This window comes from Nothobranchius furzeri, chromosome 2, assembly GCF_043380555.1.
Source record: "Nothobranchius furzeri strain GRZ-AD chromosome 2, NfurGRZ-RIMD1, whole genome shotgun sequence".
NCBI classification, from domain to species: domain Eukaryota; kingdom Metazoa; phylum Chordata; class Actinopteri; order Cyprinodontiformes; family Nothobranchiidae; genus Nothobranchius; species Nothobranchius furzeri.
In genome coordinates, this window is record NC_091742.1 from 55186305 (window position 1) to 55205473 (window position 19169).

The window sequence follows — 19169 nt, forward strand, 5'->3', positions numbered from 1 at the left end:
CAAATATGGTTATATGTTGAGAAAAATATATATTTAATTATAAAAGAGAATTAAAATAATAAACACTCAAAAGTATCGAAAATTGGTACCGTTAAGTACCGGTATCGACTCGTAGGTACCGGGAATTAGTACCGGATCGATTCAAATGTCAAAGGTACCCATCCCTAGGTGAGAGACATAGTCCCTCCACCGTGTCCTGGGTCTACCTTTAGGTCTCCTCCCGGTTGGACGTGTCCGGAAAACCTCACCAGGGAGGCGTCCAGGAGGCATCCTGACCAGATGCCCGAGCAACCTCAACTGGCTCCTCTCGATGTGAAGGAGCAGCGGGTCTACTCCGAGCCCCTCCCAAATGACCGAGCTTCTCACCCTATCTCTAAGGGAGAGCCCAGCCATTCTTTGGAGAAAACTCATTTCGGTCGCTTGTATCCGCGATCTCGTTCTTTTGGTCACTACCCAAAGCTCGTGACCATAGGTGAGGGTAGGAACGTAGATCGACCGGTAAATCGAGAGCTTCGCCTTCTGACTCAGCTCTCTCTTCACCACAACAGACCGGTACAACGCCCGCATCACTGCAGATGCAGCACCAATCCGCCTATCGATCTCACGCTCCAGTTTTCCCTCACTCGTGAACAAGACCCCGAGATACTTAAAACTCCTCCACTTGGGGCAGGACCTCATCCCTGACCTGGAGAAGGCATTCTACCAGGGCTGCAGCTATCGAATATTTTTGTAATCGAGTACTCTATCAAATCTTTTATCGATTAATCGAGTACTCTAATAAATTACCCTTTTGCGTTTTTAAACCATTATATCAAATAGCATGTTATAAAATATGAAAGACCTCTTAAAATGAGCAAGCAATTGCCAGTTATTCAAGTTTTATTCAAAAGGAGTTTTCAAAACTTCAGCACTTCAACTTTACTTCGCAGTAAACAAATGCGAGCGGCTGCGGCCCAAACAGCACCAGAACCGCTCATGGCGCATGCGCAAACATGGCTCGCCAGCTGTTTTCCTATTAACACACGTTTGTTTTAATTTCTACACTTTTTTTTCTAACACAATAACAAGGATTGCTGAGAAAGCATGTTTGTCGTGGTGATGTCAAATTATACTGATCACAGAACATTTATTTACTTTATTTCGTTTTCCTCTCATAAATACCCGTGTCCTCCTGCAGCAATCCCGAGGGACAACAGACATCAATAACAACACAATAAAAAGTCAGACGTGTTGAGTAAAAACTGCTATTTTTAGCAATTTTTAGGTCCGACGTGTTGTTACCAGAAGCACAGTGTGAGCTGAAACTGAGTGCTACAAATGAAAAAAGTCGCACAGTGTCCACAGAATATATAGTGGACCTCCAAGTCTGCTTGCAGAAGTGACATTTACATGTGTAAACGCCTTACGAAGTGAAAAATGGTCCCACACCTTTGACATTTTCTGTCTTTTTTGCACTCCACCGGGGTCCACATTGTCCGCCATGGCTTAAAAGAAAGTTACATTCGCTACTCGCGTGTGCATTCAGTGCAGTGTGTGCGTCTGGTGCGTCACTTATTTTGGTCCGGGTGAAACATGACCCCGGGCGATTGCAAAGCCATGAATAAATTAAACATCAATTAAACTAAGCCTCAAGGAAGAGATTCTGACTCGAGGCTTATTTGTACTCAAATTATTCGAGGTACTCGAGGAATCGTTTCAGCCCTACATTCTACCCTTTTCCGAATCAAGACCATGGTCTCAGATTTAGAGGAGCTGATTCTCATCCCAGCTGCTTCACACTCGGTTGCGAACCGCTCAAGCGAAAGCTGAAGATCACGTTCTGATGAAGCCAACAGGACCACATCATCTGCAAAAGGCAGAGACCTGATCCTCAGGCCACCAAAACGGATGCCCTCCACACCTTGGCTTCACCTAGAAACCCTGTCCATAAAGGTTATGAACAGAATTGGTGACAAAGGGCAGCCTTGGTGGAGTCCAACTCTCACTGGGAACGAGCTCGACTTACTGCCGGCAATGCGGACCAAGCTCTGACACCGGTCATACAGGGACCTAACAGCCCGAATCAGAGGGCCTGGTACCCCATACAGGCACCAACGATCCTGCGACCACAGCTCCGGTCGGTTGCCTCAACAATGGAGGCAATGGAACAGGGTCCATTCAGACTCAATGTCCCCTGCCTCCCCCGGAACATTTTGGAAGTTCTGTTGGAGGTGGGAATTGAAGCTCCTTCTGACAGGAGATTCTGCCAGACGTTCCCAGCAGACCCTCGCGATACGTTTGGGCCTGCCTGGTCTGACCGGCATCCTCCCCCACCATCTGAGCCAACTCACCACCAGGCAGTGGTCAGTTGACAGCTCCGCCTGTAATGGTCTGCGTCTGCGTCTCCCCTCATGTGTCTCCTTATGTTCTCCATCCCTCTCTAGGTTCTCCTTTTGTGTCTCCTAGCGCCCTCATGTGTCATTGTCTGCGTCTTCCTCATGTGTCTCCTGGTGTTCTCCATTTTTCCCCAGATCTTCAGCCCTCTAGGTTTCCCTCCTCAGGTATCCCCCTCCCAGGTCCTGTGCTCCCGTGGCCCCCTTTAGTCACGCCCCTGTAGTTTTTCTTTCTGTAGTGTTTTTCCTCTAGTTTCAGCTCCCCCTTAGAATATTAGTTATGTTTGCTGCCCTTCTGGTCTTTAGGTTTTTCTCTCAGGTCATTTTCCTTTAGCTACAGCTGTTCATATTATTTAGTCTCTCTAGTGTGTTTTACCCATTGGTGTTTTAGGACCCCCCCCCCCCCCCCCCAGATTATTAGTTATGTTCCTGCTCTTCTTGTCTTTAGATTTTATTCTTAGTTCATGTTTGTTTCCTCCCTGATTAGTAATTGAGTTCACCTGGTGTCACTCTCCCCACACAACTGCAGCCCATCTCCCTCTCATCCTCCCCTGTGTATATAACCCTGTCTGTATCTCAGTGTTTTGTCGGTCCATTGTTCTTGTCAGTCTCATCTCGTTCCTGTTCCTAGCCTCTAGTGTTTTTCTAGTTTTTCTAGTGTTTCTAGTGTTTCCACTGTTTCTAGTTCTCTAGCGATTTTGATGACTCAGTTTAGATTTTTGGATTTTTGATTTTTGGTTTTTGGCTCCCTGCCTTTGGATTAACAACCTTAATAAAGGATTTTTACTTTATCCTCCACCTCTACCTTTTTCATCTGGTTCTCTGCATCTTGGGTCCTAAACATCCTCCTACACCAACTCGTGACACCGCCCCTTTCTTCACCTGAGTGTCCAAGACATGCGGCCGCAGGTCAGATGAAAGGACAACAAAGCCGATCATCAAGCTGCGGCCTGAGGTATCCTGGTGCCAAGAGCACATATGGACACCTTTATGTCTGAACATGGTGTTCATTATGGACAATCCATGACTGGCACAGAAGTCGAATAAAAAAACAATGAATGAAAAAACAATTCCTGAATGGAATGCTCCAGAACCTTCTTTAGGTGCTCCAGCTCCCCGGGGATTCTTTTAGCTGGAACAACTCCAGAAACACAAAGGAAACAGGTAAGTACAAACACTCATTTACCACTTTAAATCCTCCATATTCATACCAACTCTTCTTCTTACAGGTCCAAATGCTTCACCCTTTTTAAATAAACATTAAAACAATTGTGATTGAGCCTGGTTTCATTTATCCTACAACCACAGCAAAAACCTGTGTAATGGACTTGCTACATTACACATTCACTGCGGTAAACCCCAACGTACAAGCACCAAGATGGGGGGCAACTAGTATGCCCACCCCTGCTCGGCGCCTCTCAGTGGGAGCAACTCCAGAGTGGTAGAAAGTCCAACCCCTCTCAGGGAAACTGGTTCCAGAACCAGAGCCATGCAATGAGGTGAGTCTGGCTATATCTAGTCGGAACCTCTCAACCTCACACACCAACTCAGGCTCTTTCCCCACCAGAGAGGTGACATTCCATGTGCCAAGAGTTAGCTTCTGTAGCCGAGGATCAGACCGCCAAGGTCCCCGCCCTCGACTACCACCCATCACACACTGCACCCGACCCCTTTGGCCCCTCCCACAAGTGGTGAGTCCATGGGAAGGGGGACCCACGTTTCGTTTTCGGGCTGTGCCCGGCCGGGCTCCATGGGTGAAAGCCCGGCCACCAGGCGCTCACCAACGTGCCCCACCTCCAGGCCTGGCTCAAGGGGTGGGTGGGTGGTTGGGTGGGGGGCGGGGGGGGGGGGGGGGGGGGGGTGACCCACGTCCGGGCGAGATAGCACTGTTTCCATTTATATAATTCATCATAAGAGGTCTTCAGGCTGCTCTTTGTCTGATCCCTCACCTAGGACCTGTTTGCCATGGGTGACCCTACCAGAAGAAGAAAGCCTCAGACAACTAAGCTCCTAGGATCATTGAGACACTCAAACCCCTCCACCACGGTAAGGTGGCAGCCCAGGGAGAGGATAAACATATACACAATTTAAAAAGTAAAAGGCTCGTTATATATTTATATTGAAACTAATACGTTATCACACTAGTGTTTTCTTTGACCAATGAAGGACAGTGTCCTCGTAAGCAAGGCACCTGGCATTTGTAATTCAACACTGGCCGACAAAGCGTTGTTAAAATGGATGACTAGATCTAGCCTAGAACCAGGGCTTTAAGTTAGCAGGGCCTGTACACACCACTATGCAGTACTGGCACTTTTAAATTTGACCTCTCAGTGTACCGGGACTTTATTCTAGCATACCTGGGCATTTATCAGTCGAAAACTGAAAATACTGAAATAAATCAGTCTGGCTTTGGTAAACCACAGTTGTGCGTGCCAGAAAAGTTATGACGAAAACATCCATCCACCCATTTACTGACCAATTTAGACAGACCAATTAACCTAACAGTCACGTTTTTGGCCTGTGGGAGGAAGCCGGAGTACCCGGTGAGAACCCACGCATGCACAGGAACATGCAAACTCCATGCAGAAAGATCCCAGGCCGGGAAGCGAACCCAGGACCTTCTTGCTGCAAGGCAACAGCTCTAACCACTGTGCAGCCCACGACGAAAACATTTACATGAAAATTGCAACGTGTTTGAATTGACATCATGATCTCCAAGTGACCCAAATACATATAAAACTTGCAAATTTCAGTTGTGACAAGCAACTTCCAAAATTTGCAACTCCAAAATGACACTGCCTACATTAGTAAAGATATTACAATCAAATATGTCAGAAAAGATGTAAAGATGTTTCGATCTGTGTCCATAACAGTGTTTAACAGTGTGGGTGATGCGCACGGAACGTTTCGCTTCGGTGTGTCTCCCGAAAGGGGGGGTGGGGGGGTGGGGGGTTCATAGCAGTAGCGCTGGTATTTCAGCTGTGGTGCAGCGCCACGTCTGAGCCTATGTAGGGGAAACTGCATAAGGCAAGGTGTCATTAATGTAAAATTTCAAAGGATGATTTTTGGATTGTGTAAATTTAAATGTAGCGGTCATTTGGTGAGATGTGGGGATGCCCTGGACAGCGCCGCCAACTGCCAACCTCACTCACTCACACCTAGAGGCAATTTAGAGTCTCCATCTAACCTAGCATGCATGTTTTTGGTCTTTCTGAGAAAACCGGAGTACCGGGAGAAAACCCACGCATGTATGTAGAGAACATTCTAACTCTTAACAGAAAAAGGCCACAACTGGGATTCAAACATGCAACTGTTTTTCTACCACGCAGCCCTGTAACAAAAACGTGTTTGTTCAAATATAAAATCTAGAACAAACATGACTAAATGAAGCCTTTTAAACATCTATAGGTTATAACAGAAAATGACTCCATTGGGTGGAGACAACACTTGATAAAACAGACAGAAAATTTGATTAAATATGAAAATGACACAATTTTCCTTCCCTATCAACCATCTTCCTGTTGGACGCTGTGACCATTCAACCTCAGACGATTTACAAACGGTCACTTTCCTTTTCAAAATTTTATTTCTAGGGAAGACTGATGATTTTGTTGGTTCAAATGTTTATAATTACATGAAAGGCAAGCAGGAAATCAACTTGTCTGCAAAGATAACAAAGCTAACCTGTTATTTCTGCTTGATAATCAACAATTACAGTCATTATTCTGATTGGGAAAATTGCTGCTGATTGTTTTTCTGTTGCCCTTTTCTGTTTTCTAAAATGTAGCAGAACTTGCACATGAGCAAGTGATGTCCCAATATTGAGATTATAATTTCACATCATATAAATACAGATATAAATATGTTTTGATATTCAAAGAGTAATTCCAAAACTAGAATATTTGATTTTCAAAAAAAAAAATTCACATTTTTATTGTCACTTTTTTTTAATCACTTGGTAGTAACACACTAATGACCACTAGGTGGTGGCACCCAGCATTGCCCAAACCACAATTATTTAAATAGTTTTCGATTAACTTTGGGTAAAAGTTTGATTTTATTAGCACAAATTAAGACTCAGCAGTTGGTTAAGTTCCGTGTTTAAAAAATTATTCACGTTCAAAAATGTTGCGCATCCACTCCACTGACAAATTTGTCCCTCATTCTCGTCCACCTCTAAACCCACGTTTCCCCTCATTCACATCTACGAATAAAACCCTTGCTGCAGATCTTTTTACTCCTCCAGTCACGGGTGAATAAAATGTTCCTCTTTTTAGAGTTTTTCTGCGAGGTATTCTTCAAACTGCTCCGTGTCTGCCGCTAGAGGGCGCAATGACAGTGCTGTTGACGAAAGCGGCGTCCTGACCAATCACAAGCTTGCATTCTCCATCTCATTCAGCGGGTGGTTAGAAAAGTTGGCTCGACTCCGTCCGATTAAAGTGTGCCTTCATACCAACGCAGAAGCATAAACTAGTCCAAAATCATAAACCATTAGCTAAGATTAGTCCATCTCAAGACAAATGTTGTAAATTAATGGCATGAATGTGATCAATCTGAATTATGCTATAATGACGTTAATTGGTGGCCCATCATACCCTGGCAAGCCAGACTAAATAAATGTATTATTTAGTCTGGCCATGCTCCATTGATGGCTCTCGGTTGTGGGGCGGGTTCTACCGTTGTCTTTCAAATGATCTCTGCATTCCACTGGACAATGAATGTGACATACTCTTGTTTCACTCTGTTGCATCATCCCACCCACCAGGCATATAGAGTGCCCTGATTGGCCCACAAAGCGGATAAAGCTCTGTGATTTGTTCACCAAGCAGATAGAGCACTATGATTGGCCCACCATTATGGACCAATCACAGCTCTTTATGTGTTTGAAACCCCTCTAGAGAGCTGTGATTGGCTAGCCAGAGTCCTGGTAGGAGCTGCTGAGGTTCCAATGGAGCATGCCTAGACCAAACTTTGCAAAGCAAGAATTTGGTCTAGTTCACTAGGCTAACAGCCCATCAACCATAAACTCATAAATTAGATTTTTTTTTAAATCATTTAGATCCATGAACAGACCATTTCCAAGAATTAAAGGTGTTGAACACTTGTTTAATCAGTACATTTGCACTGGTCTCTAGTAGGAATGAATGCCTTGTAAGTTGTTCTCTGGGGTGAGGGCTGATGTGTCTGCATCAGGAAGTACAATTCAGCTGGAGGAGAAAGTATCTTCAGATGACAGGATTTGGAGTCTTATTTCCTGATATTCTGACATCTCACCTCTGATTGGCCCACAGCAACACAGCTCTACCACTGCTTCTGTTTGCTCTACAACGCTGATGTTTTATCTCCACAAATAACACAAGCCTGAAGGAGTTATGCTGTGTGGTGGAGTTGCTAATGCTAACAGTTAGCTTCTACTAGCCAAGACGTTCCCTGCTGTTTCCTGGACGCCAAAGAAACAACAGCTCTCCCCATTATGAGTCAAGATGGGTGAGTCCATGAATGTTGAGTGACAGTGTGACATAGATCTGTCAGGATTTTCACATCCTAGAGTTTCATCGTCTATTTTCTCTCAGAAGCTAATGCAGGAGATAGGTGTAGGAGACTATTTTCATGTTCAGCCTGCATGAAAAACTGACTGATTATAATACAGGGTATCTGCAGGTTTAAGGGAGCCAAATTTAAGACTTGTTAAGACCTTTTTTAAGGCCACTTTGACCAAATTTAAGCTATTTTTTTTATTAAATTTAAGTTATACTTTCCAGCTATTGCCTGGAACCGGTGCTAACCACGTCGTGAACGTGGGATTAGCCATCCAGTTACCATTAATGTTGCACTTCCCCATGGCGCAAGCTCCCACTAGCATGCTCCTCTAAAAGTAGCCCCCTTTCACAACCAACCGAATGTGTACGGTTCCGCTTACGCCAACATCGTACACAAAAAATGCTGAACACTAACTAGAAATTCACGAAAATTTAATAGAAATAAAAGAATCTTGTTTATTGGGTCTTTGGTAATTTAAGACCTCTGGAAACAGTTTTTAAGGATTATTAAGGCCTTAAATTTGGAAAAGCAAATTTAAGACTTTTTAAGAACCTGCGGATACCCTGTAATCAGAAATAATAGTTTAAAATGTTTTGTTTTTCAGTTACCCTCACTTTTGATGAAAAACCTGAACTGTTTCAAGGTCCATGGACTCATCATAACAAACTGACGACAACAGAGCTCCCATATGGAATTTTTGTATTCCAGAGTCAGATTTTAAAAACTCTATTATTTAAAATTCCAGATGACTGGCCCGTATAAGTATTTAAAATAATATTTGTGTCCCAAACCTTTTCTGCTCATGTCGGCAGAAGCCCTTTTCTATATGTGAGTTGTACTGTGGCGTTAATATTCAAATAATAATAAAATATCTGCTTGAACATTTGAATATTATTGTGGCTTGAAATGCCCACTCCTCCTAAAAATATAGATTTTTTTTTACAGTCTAATTGCTTATTAACCACCTGAGTGGACATATAAACACTCTGAAGAGTACTTTTTTTGTGCCCAAAATGTATAAAAACACAATGTTTTTATTTTTATACTTCCCACATTAAATGATGATGAAGTTACCTTTTATTTCACAGAACTATTACACAATATCTGGACTGTTTGTCCTCTAAACACAATGTAAACAAAAGCAAGGGGATCGTGTTTACATCCTGTTTCATATGCAGACGTGGGAGCATCAGCAGCAGTGTAGCCATAACACACACTGGGCAAAACACTATTTGCATCCACTTTTAATGGTTTGTTTTGTCTAATGAGCTGCTGGCGGGTGGAGTCTGCCACGAAACACAAGAAAAAATGATTCAGCAAACCACACGATTCTCATGATGTGTGGTAAATGTCACCTGCCTGGGGCTGAGAAAGCAGGTTTCACACACTCTCATGATGATCTGCTGTTACCATCAGGATGAAACCAACCAGGGGGAGGGGGATAGACAGCTTAGAGTCCAGGGTTCAGCAGATTAGACCAACATGTTAGATGAGCAAACACAACCCCAGTTCTGAATCAGAACCTCCTCTTCCTCCATCACCACCAACAGCCCTCATTAACCCCACATGCACGTGTGCTGAGGCTCTGGCTGTGGTGGGACACTTTTAACCTCGCTCCCAATATTAAAGGAGACAGCAGTATGTCCACTTTGTGTTTTACACTATAAATGTACAACATTTATGCTTCACATAGATCATTGCACGCAAAAGGGAGCAATAAATACATTTGAAAATGTATTTTTAAAACGATTAAAGGTATTTTTTTAATGTTGATTAACACATTTTTATTACATTCTAGTTATTTTTTTTTAAGTGTGCAACAGGTGCAAACCCCCCACTTTATCACTATAGCAACCAGAATGTAAGCTAACCAATAAAAGCTAGAGATGTAGTTTAAATGTAGCTAGCAGCCATATGGCTTACCTGCCGATGCTACGTGAGTAAACGTTTAATAACACAATAGCTTAACAGTAACACGCATAAGGACGGTCAGTATTTGGACCTACCTGTCGAGCTGAGCGAAGGTGTGGCACTTAGCCTCAGGTATCAAAAACACACGGATGTCATTTATCTTCTTTCGCTTCCGGTCCTTTTATTTAACATAAGAAAAACATACAGGTGTAAGAAGTAAACGCTGCTACAAGGACGTTCCCCCCGTGGCTCTGAGTTGTTGTTGAGTCGCTGAGAAGAGTTCCCCCCTCTCGGAGTCTCCGCGGTCCCATGTCTCCGGTGTGAACGGCGGTCTGATGATGGGTTGGTTAGTTAGTTAAGTTAGTTTGTACAACTAGTGGAGCTCGGTAAGCTGCCATTAGTGGGGAAACAACTGCTTCCGCTTTCATCCTTCACAATAAAATCCGCCCCCACCGAGCTACTTTTGTATTTTCACTTTCAAAATTATCACCTTCATGTTAAAAATTAGTTTGTTGTTTTTTTTCAAGCGCTTAGAAGTAAGGTTGTGTAGATGTTTGTTTCAGATATCCCAGTTTACCTTTATTTGAACAGCAACAACGCAAAAACAATTTTATTATTGGTTCAAATAGAGCTAGTTCATCAGTGATGCCCCCAGAAAATTAACAGGGGGGGGGGGGGGGTCTTTAGGGTGGCACACGGAATTGGTCCCTATGAGAGAGTTTAGCCTGCAACTGCATTGCTCATTCATTTTTTTAATTACAAAATAATTAGCCTTTGCATCCACTTTTAAATTTGAGAAACACAAACATTTCACAAAAAAGACAAGTGTTCAGCTATCAGTAAAAAAAATATTGTTTTATTGCTGCAGCTCTTTTACTGTTTCAACAAATAAGCATAAAATTATTGGGATTTATACCTTTATCTGAAATGGTGAGCCTCATTAAAACATAATTAAATAGTGATTTATTAACTAAACAATTTAAAAAACATTCATGAAAATCACGTTTTTAGCTCTAAATTTTATATCACAGTTAAAGACGATGAATCTGTGTTTTTTTTTAAATAATTGTGATTCATGAAGAGGGGTGTGGGGAGTGGTTTTCCTTGGGGGCTCAGTGGGGTGGCCAACAATTTTCAATGGGTAGCCATAGCCCTCTTTGGCACCGCTTGGGGACACCACTATAGCTCATCACTTTATCGTCTACCTCTAGAAGCAAGGCTGTTAACACATTTATCAAATTATTAAAATCAGTTATATATATATATATATATATATATATATATATATATATATATATATAATACTTTTTAATTAAAACATCTTATTTTTTTATTTTTTTTTATTGAAATGTGCAAAATAAAAAATCTATTAAACATCATAAAGATGAAAGTAATATTTTGAATGTCAGCCTTCTTTTCTTCAATGATTTATACAGCTTTTGTTAACCTCACTTTAACAATATTAGTCTTTTGTTATTATTTGGTCATTTTTATGGGTTAAATATACATATGAAGTAGAGCCCTGCACGGGCCTAAAATCTGAGCTCGTGTCCGGCTCGGCCCGGCCCGAGGGGGTGGAGCCCCAGCCCGACCCGGTCCGAAAAGGTTTTCAGGATTCTCTGGCCCGACCCGAGCCCGACTTTTTTTAACCAACTAAATGAAAACAAAGTGCGTCAATCCTGACCAATGTGTTAAAAGACGTGAAGGGTCCGATCAATTTGTTTTTCCCTCATTTACCGTCACGGAGATAACGGCGCACTGGCTCTGGTGGTAATCAAGTTAAATTTGATCTCTTTCCAACAATTTTCACAAGAAAACAAAACAGTTAAAAGCAGGGCTTGTGTTGTGTTGAGCGGATAGTTCCCGTATTTCACCGTTTATTTTGATGGAGAAAGAATAGAAAGAATTACCCCGACGCATGTAGACGAACTGACATTTTATTCATTACGCACATCGCAGATGTAGCTAAATCACCCAAGAAAAGATTCCCATCTGAACATCTGAGCTGGGCCCTGCTCAGCGCAGCTCGCTGTCAGCGCATATGTGCACAGTGAGCTGAAGTTGTGGAGATTGGCTTGGAGTGCATCGCAGAACCAGAGCGCATGCGGGAAGGTTCCTCCCACTGAAGCGAGAGTTTTCCAAACCCTGTCTCTCAGAGAGACTTGTCACTTAGAAAATGTTCCCTGATTATGAAACTTTGGCTGAATAGCGCTTGTTCCTGTCTCCAATGTGGCGACACATCCAGGAGCCGTCTGAGGAGAATCCCAGAATCTCACATCTTCAGCTCTGAAAGCGCCGATATGATTATGCACAAGCGTGACCCGTCAACCCAGTCTCACAGTAAGACCGGGTTGGACCTGTTCAGGTTTACGCAGACAATCTTTACATAGAACTTACTTACAGATATAAAATTAATTCAGTAAAATATAAAGCATTTTATTTAAATATCCATTCATTATTTTACAAGCACAGAGAGCCGCATCAGATTCAGATCAGCGGGAAGATTCTTCCAACTGAATTCAGTCGGAGGAATCTTCCTGCATGCGCTCTGGTTCTGCGACGTGCTCCAAGCCCCTCTCCTCATCTTCAGCTTGCTGTGTACCTTACGTACGCGCTGACAGCGAGCTGCGCTGAGCAGTGTCCAGCTCAGATGTTCAGAAGGGAATCATTTCTTGAGTGATTTAGCTACATCTGCGATGTGCGTAACGAATAAAATGTCAGTTCGTCTGCATGCGTCGGGGTAATTCTTTCTATTCTTTCTCCTTCAAAATAAACGGTCAAATACGGGAACTGTCCGGTTAACACAAGCCCTGCTTTTAACTGTTTTGTTTTCTTGTGAAAATAGATAAAATTTAACTTGATTAACACCAGAGCCAGGCGCACAGCGCCGTTATCTCCATCACCGTAAATGAGGGAAAAACAAAATGATCGGATCCTTTTCTGACCTTCCCCACCTACAAAGTTTAATTACAACAATCAAACGTGACAGAGCCTGGATTTGTATTCTGAACAGTCTAAACATGTTTTAAAAAGAAACGTATGACAAAAGTGGCACCTGCTCAGTAAAACCACCGACAGGGTGAAAAATATCAAAATATTGTAGGCAGAGACGGGCTACAACTTCTGGATCCACTTTATATAAATCGTTTTATTGATTATCTTCTTATGAAAGATAACTTTGATGTACACGAGCGACCGGTACCGGCTGCTGTCACCTGTTGCGAGCAGGCGTGGCGTTGTAGGCCCCGCCCACAACGCTGCGGCTGCTGTGGCTCCCAGTGTTTTCTTTACTGTGGGAAACGGATAATAATGGCTCTTTGATGGTAACAGGTTGCCGACCCCTAGTTTAAGTGTTTCAATTTTTTTTAATGAATTCGATTAAAAATAAAGGTGCCCGGCCCGTGTCCGAGGTAATTACACAGTCGCTGGCCCGAAGCCCGGCCCGACGGCCCTCGGGCCGGGCCGACCTGAGGGCCTAGGACTTCAGTGCAGGGCTCAAGCAATTTATAACTCGATGTGCATCTTCAGGCTGCAGTCCCCTGTTGTTTGGATCCTTTACCCAGCATGCCATTGTATATAATATATTCATACTTTAAGCCAGCCATCTAAAAATGAGCTGTTGCTTTCAAGCATGTAAACTGCAATGAGGTTTTTTTGCATTTGTGGTGAATACTTTGTATTTTGCTTTACAGTTATGCACACCAGCAACACTTTGGTCAACAAATGTTAGTTTTAAAATATTCTTGAAAACAAACTCCTAAAATCAAAATGAATTGAACAATACTTTGTTGATCCCAAAAGGAGTTTTTAAAAAAAGGGAAAGAAAAGAAAAACTACATAAAAGCATCCGTGATGGATCTTTTTCAGGCTTTTGCTAACTTATGACCACTTTTCCTGTTCACCACACCTTTTGAAATTAATCTTTAATTATTTGTGACTTCCTGTTCTGACCTGCCTGATCGAGTTCAGCTTGATGCAGCTGAGCCTGACGTGCCTTCTTACAGTTTCCAGGGTCGATCATATGACTCGGATGTGACCAGGGTGAAATAACTCTTCACCACTTAAAAGTTAACGTAAACGTGGTGCTGAAAAAGGGAAAAGGAAGTATACCACTCAAGCCAAACTAAACAATACAACAGAAACAACTTTTGAATATAAAATTGATTAACTTTACTTTAAATATTTGCAGAAATTCTTAACTGAAGCTCAAAAACTTGAAATGAAAGCTTTAAGAAGACAAAATTGTTTTTTTCACCATCTTAAGAAGTTATTGACTGTGTGGTTATCAGAGCATAGATGGGGTTGTTTCATGTGACACGAGGGATGAATTACTGCCCTCAGGATCACACACACATGAGAACCGGTTTGAGTGTTTACACATCTACAAAGTAAGTCCATCCTCAAACGGGTCAGCAACACAAATCCTATGGAAAATGATTAAAAAAAGACAGAAGTTCTCTGAATGTGTTTCACAAGAAAAGTGTGTGTTTCTCAGTATTTGTGCATTGTTTATGTACTGGTGCATTTTTTTCTATTTATAAACATTTGCAAAGACAAACTAAAAGTTTCAGATTCCCCATTCAAATGACAATTGAGTTGTTTTTCTGCATGGATGGAATCTGGAATTCCCAACACAAATAGAACCTTTCTGATGCTTTGGTGATCTTCTCACTTCACAGAGTACAATTATTAAAATTAGCTATGCATTTATCCTTGCAGCAGAAAATTAGGAACGAGTAAAACAAAGATATGGAGGAATGATAACTAAAAAGATTGGAAAATGTGTTTAAACTAGACTTCAGGGATGCTAAAGGTGTGGAACACTTTAAGTACATTTGCAGTGGTCTCTAGTAGGAACGAATGCCTTGTTAGTTGTACTCTGGGGGAGAAAAGCTCTGATGCGCCTGTTTCAGGATCTAGAAGTGAGCCACACCACAGCTGAGCTTCAGACGACAATTGGCAGTCTTATTTCCTGATATTTGGACACCTCGCCTCTGATTGGTTAACAGCAACACAACTCTGACGGTGACTGTTTACTTTGCAACACTGATGTTCTATCTCCTCAAATAACACAAGCCTAAAGGAGTTCTGCTGTGTGGTGGAGTTGCTAATGCTAACGGTTAGCTTCTGCTAGTCAAGATGTTCTCTGCTGTTTCCTGGACGCTAAACCAACAACAGCCTTCCTCGTCATTGTTAAGTGACAGCATGATGTTGATCTGCCAGGATTTTCTAGTCCTAGTTTCACCAACTATTATCTATAAGATGCTAATGCAGGAGATAAGTGTAGGAGACTTTTTTCTTGTTCAGCCTGCGTAAAAAATATAACATCTGAAAGATCATAATAATCATTAAAAAAGATTTTTTTTCAGTGATCCACGCCTTTAAAAGTGGGAAAAATGTATTAAAAAATTTGGTGGACAACGGTGGCACAGGAGTTAAGTGCTCGCCCCATAATCAGAAGGTTGCAGGTTCAAGTCCAGCTCAGTCTGTTGCTGTCGTTGTGTCCTTGGGCAAGACACTTAACCCACGTTGCCTGCTGGTGGTGGTCGGAGGGACCGGTGGCGCCAGTGCTCGGCAGCCTCGCCTCTGTCAGCTGTGGCTGCATCATAGCTCATTCCCACCAGTGTGTGAATGGGTGAATGACTGGTTGTGTTGTAAAGTGCCTTGGGGGGTCCCAGGATTCTAGAAGGCGCTATATCAAATACAGGCCATTTAAAAGGAAGGAGGAAGTATTATAGCTGTGAGACAAATGAACTGCGTTGTCAGGTTTAGGCGCTCCCTTGAATATCATCTAATGTGAATTTTGTAATGGGATTTTTTTCATCATCAGCTTTTTAAATCAACAATAACTGATAAATCTTAGCTTTATGTACTGACTCGGTTTGAGTATCATTTCAGCAGAAATGTACAAAGACTGTATTCCACATCATCTCGTACTCAACTCAACCTTTATTTCTAAAGCGCCTTTCAGGCACAGAGGTGACAACAAAGTGCTGCACAGACAAATATTAGTAAAGACAGGACAATTTAAAAGAGAAATAAAAACAACACACGAATTGCACAAGTAAAAGAACACAACAAGCAGACTAACAGCCATGGCTAACATAACTTAAATGTGCGTTAAATCAATTCTTCTCTTAAACATTTTAAAAGGAACTCTTTTGTACATTTCTTTAGCTCATCGTTTTTAAACTACCACAAACGATTTGTAACATTTCCAGCTGCTCAACTAGAATCAAAGCAGAGTGGGCTCTCCTCCTAGTGGCTTCAGAGAAAACAGGTCAGGACTGGGGGGGGGGTTATCTCTTCTTGTGATCTAGCCTCGATGCAGCGGGGAGAAGTGAGAAAAGACCAGATAACAGGGATAGAGCGGGTTGTGCTTATCACAACTCACCTCACTGATAAAATGTTCTTGTGAGTGATATCAAATTATGAGAAGTGACTTTTCTGTTTCAAGTGGCACCAACAAGGTGGGTTCAGGAGGGGCAAACGTCACCGGTAAAATGTGTTCCCCTATTAAAATGAATGAAAGAGATGAGAGGATGAGTTTCATAGTCTGGCAAGCCATTTTACAGTATGTCTGTACACACATAGACCCATGGAGAGCTCAGCTGAGGAGTGGAATCTATTGTTGTCTTTCAAATGGTCTCCTCGTGCTATTGGACAACGCTAGGACCAATTAAAGCAATGGCAAATGGCCTGTAATTGTATACTACTTTCTTAGGGTTGAGAATGGGTACCGTATTTGGTACATTCTAAGGCACCGACCGAATTCCATGGTACCAACCAAGGACCGATTCATGTGATATGAAACGATGCCTTGTTTCGGTACCTTTTGCCACAGAGCAAGCAACATGAGGAACATGAAGGACGGAACTTGCCAGCTCAAAAATAACCAATCAGAAAAAAGGGGGAAATACCGACTCGACCGCACAGCGCTGTAGTTTTTAACTGTAGTCAAAAATGATGTCTGGCGATGGCGCTAACATCTTTCTTTTTAGAAGAAAAGCTTTTAGCGCTTCTTGTTGTGGTTTTAAAGACATGTTCAAGTCATTTAGAACAGAGGAAAGAGCCGCAGCGAACTCCGCTTCAGATGCCATGTTTGTGAGAAACTCAGCGTCGCTGTGTGTGACGTACGCTGCTCATCGCTGATTGGCTCGGTTGGAATTCTCAGGGGGTGGGGTTATTTGAATAGGAGAGTTCCCAGACCCTTTGCTTCCCATAAGGAAGCATGGGCTGGCTGGTCAGGCTACTCATCACCACAGTTATTCCAGAGGGAATTTAAGAGGAATAGGAGTACACGGAGCTGGGTTTTAGTTTTTGTATCATTTTAAGGTTTTCATATTGAAGAATTTTGTACAACACTACGATGATAAAATACAGTTTGTATGTTATTTATCAAATATAATATGTTTTTATAAAAAATATTTAATTATAAAGAGAATTAATTAACTATCAAACACTCAAAAGTATCAAAAATTGGCACCTTTAAGTACCGGTAGATTCGTAGGTACCGGGAAGTGGCACCGAATCGATTCAAATGTGAAAGGGGTTCTACAACCCCCCAAGGTGCTTCACAAAAATCATTCACCCATTCACACACACATTCACAAGCTGTAATGAACAGCAATGAACGTGACAGACTCACCGCTACTGATATTAGTCAACGGGGCAGTCCACTGTACGCTGTCGAAGACTCAAATACATCTTTTTTCTAAATAAACCTAAGTGCCTCTCACAGCAAATTCAAGTGTTAATTTTCTGGTGTTGGTCCAGTTTAACACCAAGAATAGCTAATTTAACACTAAAACAAGTTAGATAGTTGAAATGTAACACTGAGTTAAAACCCAGTGTTAAAAAGGAGTGTTTCCTAATCAACTCTGTAGGAGTCACTTTGGACAAAAGAACTCCTGAAATTCTAACTCTGAACTCCCACAGCAGCTGAAACACCTGCAGAGTTTATATGTAGACTCCATCCTTTTATTCGAAAAGTTGGACTGGTAGCGACCGTTTGGCTGCAGAGAGTTGCAGGGGCTGCAGTGGGCAAGGTGCATTGTGGGTAGTCATGTTTTTAGTTAGTTTGTTCTATTTTGGGGTGTTTATGCATGTTTATTTTGGGGAGTTGTGTTGTTCTTAGTTAGTACTTTGTTCACTGTAGCAAATGTGGTTTCGCTTGTTTTGTCATGTTTGTACCGTAAGTGAGGAGGCCGGTCAAAAGAATGGGACCGCTGTGTGTTCCCCTATCCCAATAAAAATAAGGTCTGTGGTTCATCTGCTCTTGTCTCCAAGAAGAGCCCAAGTCTATGTCTACCAAGATTAATGTCAAAGTCGTTTGAATCGAGTGCCGTTTCTCCGTCTCAGCTCTGGTGATAAGCCCATCCAACATGGTGCCGAAAAATATAGTGCACTGTGATTGGCCCGACCTAAAAGGCCAATGAACTCCTTTAAAATAAATTAATAACAGGAAGTTTAGATCTAATTTCCTCATTACCATTTTGCTGCATTTATTTATGTATTTTAGTGGCTTACATACAAAAATACAAAACTCTAGAAACTCAGGGTTTTGGTTTTCCACTTTGAGATTATTAAAGGCTTCCATGTGATCCCCAAAGGCAAACGTTAAAGGTCTTTAGGTCAGCTAAACCTTTGATACATTTTATTTAACTTTTCCTATCAACCACTTTTTCCAAGTATCGATTGGATTAAACCAAATTTTCAGTTATTGGAGAATAGGTTAAGATTTGGAACATTGGTAAGTTGGGACCACAATAATTTTTTTAAATCAATTTACATCAAACAGTGGCTGTGTTGAAATTCAGGGGCTGCATCGTTCGAAGGACCCGGCCTTTGCAGTCCACTTTGTTGACCACTAAAACCAGAATGAGTGTGTGTGTGTGTGTGTGTGTGTGTGTAGATCCTGTTGCTTATCAATCATGATGGCCCAAACAGTGGTTAAAACTAAATTTAGCAGCAATGCAATCTGAATTTTGCGACTCGCCATACAAGGTTGTTTACAAGAGTTTATCTTTTTTTTGGACAAAAAGTATAAAGAACTATGCAAACAACAAAATCCTAACAAAACAACTGCTTTTACCTTTGTACCACTGGATATTAATGTATTAACATCTAGAACTACTCCTTTCCCACTTTATCCGCCATTGTTATAAGATCAAAATTCTCCTGTTCGGTCTACAAGAAATCTTGATGTAGGGTTGGCCGTGAAGTAGACATCAGACTTGTCCTTTAAGTTGGGGTAAATTAAGGAGGAGCCTTTGAATTTGGACAGCCTTCGTTGTATCTCAGTGAAAATGCTGCCTTTGAAGAATGCAGTCCCTGAACTTTGAC

General features: G+C 42.0%; 1 protein-coding gene across 2 annotated transcripts in view; it reads right to left on the bottom strand.

Moving 5' to 3' along the window:
* The window catches only part of zgc:194930 (uncharacterized), a 43264-nt gene extending 33026 nt beyond the window's left edge, over positions 1-10238 (bottom strand). Inside the window, exon 1 of one of the 2 annotated variants that reach the window (XM_054747762.2) lies at positions 9920-10238. The gene's annotated coding sequence lies outside the window, so the exon portion shown is untranslated. The remainder of the gene's footprint in view (positions 1-9919) is intronic. The other variant, XM_015946862.3, reaches the window with a different exon arrangement.
* Between the last annotated feature and the right edge of the window lie 8931 nt (positions 10239-19169).